Source organism: Condylura cristata, unplaced genomic scaffold, assembly GCF_000260355.1.
Source record: "Condylura cristata isolate star-nosed mole 26May11 unplaced genomic scaffold, ConCri1.0 scaffold00003, whole genome shotgun sequence".
NCBI classification, from domain to species: Eukaryota; Metazoa; Chordata; class Mammalia; order Eulipotyphla; family Talpidae; genus Condylura; species Condylura cristata.
The window spans coordinates 32,165,752-32,175,630 of record NW_004567104.1 but is presented as its reverse complement, the minus strand read 5'-3'; the positions used below and the strand labels follow the sequence as shown (position 1 = coordinate 32,175,630).

The following is a 9,879-nucleotide window of genomic DNA, read 5'->3' as shown; positions in this document are numbered from 1 at the left end:
ACAGAATGTCTCTGGTCTATGGTTGTTCATTATTTTTGTTATTTTCTCGCCTGGTCCATGATACTCCTGCTATGAGTGAAGCCATCCGGTATTTTTCTTTCTCTTTCTGGTTTATCTCACTAAGCATGATCTTTTCCAGTAGGCCTGTAATCTTTAACCGTATCAAGGATATGAGCGACAGCCACACTGAGCATTCCAGGAAAAAGACTGGACAACTAAACGTAGTACCTGCCATTCCAGAACAGGTGGGGGAAAGGCACTGTTTGAACAGTTAGTAAAGTTGGATGTGGATGAGATGACAGTGTTGTATCAACGTTGGCTTCCTGACTAGAGAGCTTGGGGCAGGTGGTGTAGGTGTATGAAGTCTGTATTGGAGTCTTCGGGAGTGGCGTGTGTGTTCAGGGGTGAAAGGACAGCATGAGCGGCTACTGCTATCAGAGGAGAGGCATGATGGTGGATACATACACGCGGAGAGCGGGCAACAGGACAAACGCAGTAAATGACAACGGCTGGGAGAGCTGAGTGAGGGGCGGGGGTGGGATATGAGAGCTCTTTGTACGGGCAACTTTTTGTAAAAGTTTTTGCAAATTTGAAATTATTTCAAAAATCACCTAAACGCTAAGCAACCATTCTGGGGGCACAATTAGAAGCAATGACACTTGTCACTGATGCGTTAGCTACACTGTTTTCGATGAAACTTCCAAATCTGCTGAAAGAGGTAGACTATAAAAAAGCCATTTACCACAAAACATATCATCGAGAGCACACTAAGAAGGACAACTTGAGAAAGAATAGCACATTTAATATCGACCCTGATTTGTATCAGTTCTTCTGTTTCAGACTATAAAATACCCCGAGGGCAGTTCCAAAAACTTGCTGTGAAGAAGGGTTAACCTAGTTAGATGGCAAAATCAAGTTCTTAATAAATGACTAAGATTAGGATAATAATGATGATTAAGATAATGATAACTTCCATTAGTAGGGCTAATTATTCCTCAAGTCTGATAAAAGTAATTATGTGTACATTTTTACCAGCCAACTGTGAAACTATTTTAATAAGTACAAAAAAATCAATTTCTGTGTGGAAAGTTGTCACTAAAATGTTTTGAGAAGAGCAGGCTACATGATAGCTAATATGTAGCTAGCATTTACTGGTACTTGCTAATAAGCACCAGGCTCTGTTTTAAGTACTTTACACTTATAACTCACTGAATGCCCAAGAGCGCTGCATGATGGGAAACAACTGGGGCTGGGAGCGAGGACACCAACTCATAAATACGCAGGCTGGTCCGGCCTGCAGGCAGGGCAGCTGATGCCTGAAAAGTGGGCACAGTATCCCGTCCTTCCTTTGACATCAGTGTCTCACTGTGCGGTATTTGCTGTCGGCTTGATCTGGCTCCTGTACTCTGCTGGAAGCCCTGTGAGGGCAGCACCGAGAAGTCTCTATCCTCGTACTTAATACAATACCAGGGTCCCAGGAGATAATGATGAAGTTTCTTGAGTGAATAATAATGAATGCCTATGGGGACAACAGTCCGCTGCATGTTCTCACTAGGAGGGAGCAGCCTTGGGTCACGACCACTGGTGCCCGTGAGAGTGAGGCTGAGACCCACAGGGCTGGTGCCGGGTGGGCTGAGGGTTTGGGTGGAGAAGATGATTCTAAAGACACTACTGGTCCTTATGATAATCTTATGAGTAGATGTGTAACTCATTTAGTTATCTATTTAAAAGGAGTCCCACTTTTGGTTAGAAAGAACTCAAAATGTAATAAATATTAGTATATGGTGGTTTTTAAAAAATGTCTGAATGAATTTTCACTTTTTTCACCAAATTTTGTGTATATAGCATTCCTCTCGATGAAGTATTAACAATGCATTATAGTGTACATACTAAACAATACAGAAAATACTATTTCTTATAGAAATTTCATGTTACATTATTAAAAATGTGAACACTCTTCCCTTTCAAAGAAGAGAAAAATGTGCAATGACAAAACAACTGGTTAAAAGATTCTTTCCATTACAACACAATAACTGAGAACAACTATTTTTGAGGTAGATGACAGCCTAGTTCAGTGTTCTGGCTTACCAAAACAACTGTTGGTCATGAAATCAACTATTCTAAACATGCAGCAAGAAAAATGAATAAGCATGCAGCCAACAAGCGATTCACAGTCAATCCTGCATTTTATGACAGAACCAGACATGCAGATCTGAATGCTACAGTGCCCACTAATCTAACTTTATGGCTACCACATGGTCAGCCCACTTCCTGGGAAAGATGCGAGAAGGCTGGTGGGTTCTTCAACTAGTCCAGCTGGCTACAACAACTAGCCTCTGCTCCAGTGAAGTGCAACTCTGGAATCAAGCAGCCTCCAGCCTTCCAGGCTGCAGGTCCCGGCGCTCTCATCTGAGCTTCTTCATATGAAAACGGAGGCAATATTTGCCGTTGCACGGTTATGTTGGAAAACCTTATCAAGTGCTTAGCAAAGTGCTAGTCATTAATCACTAGCAACTGCTATTATTCCATGAAAGGAAGAATTCAATTCAACAAACAGCTATTAAAGTCCTACTATTTACTGATGGAGCCACTACGGGGACTCACGACATACTGGTAGCTGTCTCTCAGGAATAACTGCCAAGATAATGCTTTGTTTTACTGTTATTCTGCTTTTTGTTGTTTAAAGGATGCCATGTCTTCCTCAATTTGAAGGCTAACATACTTCTACCAACTTTGGGATGTCCAAGGATCTCAACAGCTTGCCTTTCCCAGCAGTTTTCTTTATTCTGTTTGATTCTCTCACCTTCAAAGAGGCAGTTATTACTGAAAAGTCTTCATGCAACTATTTCTTTCAAACCAACTCAAGCTCAGGGATTTCACAAGAGTGGGATCAGAATTGGTCCCAACCTTGTTCATACAGATCTGATCTAAGTATCCTGTGAAGCAACAGTCATTTGACTACAGCAACGACAGCTCAGAGAAAAATATTGCCAACAACAGGATACTGTGGCTCCACAGGGGAGAGCTGGGGCACGCCACAGGCTGCCCACCCAGCACTTAGAGGGGACAGGGCCTATTATCGCCAGAAATGTAATGGAAATGTTAAAAGAACATAAAATTGGCACTATAAAGCATGAAATGTCATGCTTGTTTTTGTTCTATGACAGTGTAATAATTGCAAAACTTTCAGTAAGAGGTTCTATGAATATCATCTCCTGGAACAGAAGTAAAACAGTAGTCCATCATCTTGGTCCAGATGTTCTGTTTGGGATTGCACAGTGCTTGAACAATCCATGAGCCAGTATTTCAAAACTGGCAAAGTTCATGTTAAAAAAGATCTGGATTTCTGCCTTAAGAAATTCAACTGTGTCACAATGGGTCCACCTTGCAGCCCGAGCTGAGTGAACGCTGCCCCACGGCGAGGCGGTGAGTCCGCTCCAGACCAGAGGCTGGTGACTTTTAACACGTGTGTCTCTGACCACACTTTTCTGGGCCAATGATATAAAAACTAACTTCTTAAACCTGAGGAGACAAGACAGCACCAATGTAGAAGACAAAAAAGAGACGCATACTTTTCAAGTCTTTGGTTATTTTGGTAGCTTTTTGCCAAAGCAAAAAGTAAGGTAAAGGGAAGAAGATGCTAATACTCATCCTGTTAAAAACAAACGTTTGTGGCAGCAATCTGCGGGAAATAAAGTAAAAAGTTTGCTATGCATCAAGCCTAATAATTAGTCTCCCCTGTTCTAAAATGCAAAGCATACCTCAGCATGCATCCACACACATTCACACATATATATCAAGTCACATCTTACAAATTCCCGAAGTGCACTGGGGTTTCACATCAGACTTGAAAAGGGTCCTTCTTTCTGGAAAATGCAGACAGCTTAGTAATATGCTTTATTTTATCCACATTGCATCACAGCTTATAACGAGAGCTTCCTGACAAAACGGGGCTTCTTTATATGGCAAAGAAAAAAAGGTTATTGAACTCTCTCCCCAATACATTGAAATTTGCTTTATATGTCACAGGAGCAGGGAATGGGGACGATCTGTTTAGGGTGTCCTGTCAATGGCAAGGTTGCCAATGAGACTGGTAATCTGCTCCACTCAACACGCAGGTCAGGAGGCTGACTGTGCTGCTGGTGTTCTTATCAATTTATGTATTTTTAATTACACTATCGGATCCTTCATAGTCATATTTTAAAGTAAGGTTATAATGAAAAAGAAAGCTAAAGTATATAAAGGACTGCTTTGGCAAAGGAGCAGGTAATTTGAAAGATAGTTCCTCCTCCCACATATTAAAAGTTTTCAAATGAATATTAATCAATGCTTAAAAATGCCACTCATTGTACTGTGGAGCACACCTGTTTAAAAGCAGTTTATAGGTAATAATTTTTAACTTTTCTTGACTTTGCTGACATATTTTAGCAATGCTCACGACGCATGCCAATCATCTCACTTTTACAGTGTGAAGTGAGATCTCTGAGCTCATTAGGATAATAGTGTTGACTGAACTTCTAAGGCATCTTTTAACTCAAATAGGGGAGAAAAGGCCTGTAAAGTGGATTTCAACAAGTGCAAACCTGGGACAAGTTATCATGGTGAATCCGCTGCAGAAACCAACTGTAGGCATACGGCCTTGTGCCTCATCAGCTGCCATGGATGAAAATACATCCACACTGTTCCTCACACTTGCAATTACTAAGTTTATAAATATATAGTAGCAGGAAAAAAATAAACAACCCCCCTCCAGATTTAAAGAATACTGCATACCAAATATATTCCATAAAATTCCTTTGACTATATTTAAAAAATCATAGGCATGCATACATATGTATGAGATATGAATATGAAAAGTCCTAGCTGACTAAAACAAACAGAATAGTAAATAATGTCACATTGCACATCCAACATGGTAACCTTCAGTCACATGTGGTTATTGAAATTAAATAAAAATCCAGTTCTTCAGTCATACTAGCCTCATTTCAAGTGTTCAATACAGTGTAATAGCTACTGTATTGAACAGTGCAGATATATAACATTTCCAGCACTGCAGGAGGTTCTAATGGGCAAATACCAGGGTAGAGGAAATACTCAAAAGAAAAAAACCATGGTAACCAATATCCTTTCATCACTAGGGATGACCAAAAGTTACTTTCTAGACTTGAACAGTCTAAATAAGCATCTTGTTTCACTTAGAAACCATGGATGAAACTGGTTCGAACCCTACAACTCACTTATTAGTAACTCTTTACTGACAAAACACCTGGACAGCATAATACTGTAACAAAGAGATTTCTTTCCTCATGTTATTCTTTAATTCAAGCGGATGACATGTGACCAAGCTGATAACATGAAGGCTTTCAGCTAGTGGCTTTCTCACTTTTACATCGTGAAATGAGCTTATTTCATGTGCTTTATTTGGGAAATTATTATTTTATGACCACATTTGTAATTTTTTTCTTCCTTTACTCTCCTTCTGTTACCACAACAGATTCCTAATATCAAGAGTTAAGTATCTTTTGTTAATTTCAGGATTATAAGTAACCCAGACTTGCCTCTTAAATATGCTTCCTACGTTTATAAGGAGCAGCAATACATATACTAAGGTAATGCCAAATGAATAAATGTCTTGTGCTTGAAGATGTGTTCCAACAGTAAGAGTACTGTTAGAAATTTCATTATGAAAAATGAGAGCAATATAGGAGACCCCAGTGATGTATCTACAATATCATTTAAATGGGGATGGGAATAATACAATATTTTAAAAGCCTGACAATTATAAAAATACAAGGGAGAACCTAAGATCTGGAAGTTCTGAGACTGAGGGAAAGGAAGAAGCCTCTGGTGTTCAAGTTGTCCAGGACAGCCTGGAATGATCTGGGGTGGGCCCAACTCTGGGTCCAAGAGAACCTCATGACAGGGGGCACTTGTTTGGGGGCTGATAGATCACGCCCTGGTCCCTCCTCCTTGACTGAGGTTTCCCAAAGTTAAAGTATGCAGTCTTCCTGAGAGTTTGTCTGATATAACTGCTTCCTCTCATTCTGGAATTGACATTTGGAAATGGTGGTTGACAGAGATCCTGAGAGGCTTCAAGTGTAGGGGTATTTGTCGGGCAGGGTCACCATGGGGAGGAGAGTGCAGGAAGCGGGAGAGGACAGTCCAGAGAAGCTTAATATTAAAGTCAAACGAAACCAACTTCTACTGATTCTACTGATCTTGGAATGTACTTAGCTATTAATTCACAAAAGGGAGAAAGAAACGGCAGTATTGGCTTCTACAGTTCATGAGATTTTGTTGTTCTTTTCATTATTATTATTATTACTTTTCACCATTCTTCATTTTGTGCATTTCCCATCTCAGTTGTAATCCCCCTGAGCTTCCCACCACTGCACCCATGTGCCATCACCATAGTCCCGTGCACTCTTCCCACCCCAGTTCTGATCCCACTCCACTCTCCACTCCCTTAAACTGTCTCTGGTTTATAGTTGTTCATTATTTTAGGTTTTACTTTATTACATTTATTGTTGTTTTTTTAAATAACTGATTAAATTATCAAAGAACTATACCATCAAAGTGTAATATATCTCAAACAAAAATGAGTTCCAGTGGAGTTTTTCAAGGATGAATGAGAACAAAGACAAGAGGAGAAAGACACCATGTGGGGTGTTAAAAGTAAGACTATGCTGAAGCTGAAAGGCTCTAAATAGCTTAAAATGCTGGAAGAACATGCTGGAAAAGGAGTGATAGAAAAACACTGAGAGAAAAAGAATTTGATTTTGCTGAAATTACTTATGTTAAATATCACAGGCAAGGCAAAATGAATCTTCTAGCGATGAGAAGAGTAATACAATCCTTAAGGGTCCATTATTAACAGATGTAGAAGTGGCATTAAAGTACTGCTGCATTTATCTAGGAGCCGTTTGAAGTTTGACAGCGTCTGATTAGCAATCAAATAATGAGGTTTTTCTACCTTTAGGAGAGGTGCTAATTTTAAAAATGAAGGTGATGCAAATCCACCTACAGCAATATTTAAAATAGAAAACTGTAAGGAAATAGATAAAACAGGGTAGGGAATTTTAGACATGAAGCATTCAAGAGGGCCAAATGAGACTGAATGTACCCCAGCGGCCTTTGCTGAGCCGGGAGAAGGCGGCTTCTAGTCCAGGCACAGTGCCGGGAAGGAAACCATGTGTCCAGACCCAGAGTCTCGGCTTCTCACCTGAATCACGGCGACAAGAAGGCGCCCTCCCCACCTCACTGCAACGACAAGTTCCTGCACTGTCACGAGGGACAAGATGTGCTGACAAGAGGAGCAACTTTAGGTAGCCAAGAGCATGAAAGGAGCACACTATGAACAGAGCACAGAGAACCCAGCAAAGAAAAACAGGAAGAGGAAAATGAGAGATAGGCTATAACTTCACCCAGCATTTTAGCCACAGTAAAAACGTAAAGTAAAAGAGAAAAAATGAAAAATGTGTTCCACCATGAGGGAAGTAGCATAAATGCTTTCAGAAGCTGCTCTACAAAAAAGCTGCAGGCTAGAGACCCTGATTTCTAATTACTACTGCCTTGTTTGAACGTATTCTCATTTTATCTTCATAAACACATGAGCAGGGGCCTTCCTGGTGGCACAAGGGTTTAAGGTGCAGCACTGTGAAGCTGGCCACAGCCACTGTAGCACAAGTTCAATCCCTAGCCAGGGAGCTGACCCGCATGGCGCGGGCAGTAGACCTGCCTGTTTTGCTCCCCACTCTGCATCTGGTGAATTCTCTCTCCAGCCTCCCCCACCTCTCCTCCCCTCTGGCCTGCACCCCAGTTCTTGTACATATAAATAAATAAATCTTAAAAAAAATAACAAATACACGAGCAGAGTAGGTAGTAACATTGCCCTTAGAGAAACAAAGAGAGCTGAAGTGCTGTTCCTGGGCCTCAGGAGACACGTGAAAGTCAATACTCATCAATCACTCCTGCTGGGTTTTCTTCAAGAATGAAACCACTGCTCTTGGAGTCAGGCAAGAAATGGTGAGAACTGGTTAACCTTCAGGTAAATTAAGTAGAAACGTGAAGTAAAACGAAGAAAGTAGGTCAACTAAAAAATACAGAACACACAGCATCTTAGAGCATTTCTCAAACTTTAGAATTCATAAAGTTATCTGAGGAGCTTCATAACAATGACACTTGTCTGGCTCTATGTCTAGAGATCTTACATCAAGTGTGGGGTGAGACCCGGAATGCACATTTTTAATACGCTTTATGGGTAATTTTGTCAAATAGTCCTTAAAGCCCAAAATGAAAAACAGTCTTGGAACTTTCAAGAAGACCAGTTAATTGAAGGAATTCATCACAGAGCACTTGAGCACTCAGAAAACAGAGAAGCAGAAGGGCAAAGAGCCGGAGACAAGCAGCCTGGTGGGTGTGTACAATTCATATATAAATGAACTGTCTGGAGACTCAGAGCTCAGCATGCAAGAGCCACGACAGGATGAAACAAGAGAAGTGCTTCTGGGCCCAAGATGGGGTGTTTCAACCCTACCTGGTATAAACCAAGCACAAGGAAATAAGGATGCATTCACATCAGATTTCTGAAGGGTACGAGAGCAGTTCTGATGCAGTGGGAAGAAGCTGGATTCAGAGGCCCATTTGCAACTCTGCTGTATTTTGCTGTGTCACACTAGCTTTTCCTAACAGTAAACGGACACTACAACTGAACTTGAAGGGTTGCTATCATGGCTGAACAATCACCATATATCTAAACTTTAAACCACAGTGGCATTAAACACAAACCATCATGGCCAAAAAAATCTGGAGATTACCAATGTTCTCAAATACTGACTGCAAGCTTTTGATAAGCATCTTGCTAAGAAGTTGGCAAAAATGTCAGATAATTACAAAGTTCAGCAGCATTCCAGAAAAGAGGTGGCAAAAAGTTGACTGGTGAAATCAGGAGAACTCATGGGTCCCCCAGAGGAAGGTGGGAAACAGGCTTTTCTCTAGTGGTGGCAACTGGTGAGAAAGAAAGGAGTAAAGACTCAGCACTTCAGAGGCGACTATTTTATGCAAATTACCCCTAGTCACTTCAAGAGCAGAAGTTACTCATTGCACTTCCATTACAGCCACAGTGAAAGCCTAGCAACTTCTTGCTCAATGACTGCCCGTAGAGCACACTTGGGAATTCTGCTCCAAGGACACAGTGAGCTGACATTGGGAGCTCAGAAGAGGATTTGGGGTAAGTTCACCAAAGGGATCTAAACCAGGAAAGGGAACAGCAGACGGTGTGTCTGGTAGTCTGCTTAGCCGCTTTTGGGCAGGAAGAACATGGGTCCTACGAACTGTCTCGGAAGGGAGACAGAAGGTGGCATTTCCACTGCAGGTTAGTTTGGAAGTGCCAGTCTTGTTTAAGAGGAGGTAAAGACATAGACCCAAATGTCCTGTTACCACTCACCCTGAGCTACTTGCTTATTTTGTTAAGACACTTTACTCTACTCTTTCACTTTTCTCTCACATAAGTGAGAGAAAGTGAGTATACACACACACACACACACACTTATACACACACCACACACATATGGTCACTTTAAAAGGAAAGAAGGCAGGTTTTTCCTAAGTAAGATCTAGAAAAAGCAAAGTAAGCACAGCAATTACCTTTTTTCTCACCCAATGTCCTGCCAGTCAACATGTTACAGTAGTTGAAGACTGAGTCTTTGACATCCTAAAAGAAAACCATCTGATTGCCTTTCAGTCTACAATATAGTTGGTGACATTAATGTGATTAGCTTTCCATGGGGTAGAGAATTAAATGACAAGTGAGGATGCATGTCTTATAGGGCCTCAAAGGAAATATACCTTGAATTTGAAAAAATGGTGTCCATTCTTAAA

The 9,879-nt window shown here is 40.9% G+C and overlaps 1 protein-coding gene across 1 annotated transcript in view; it reads right to left on the bottom strand.

Moving 5' to 3' along the window:
- Positions 1 to 9,879, bottom strand: part of HACD2 (3-hydroxyacyl-CoA dehydratase 2) — a 76,305-nt gene that overhangs the window by 17,744 nt on the left and 48,682 nt on the right. The gene's annotated exons all lie outside the window — the stretch shown is intronic.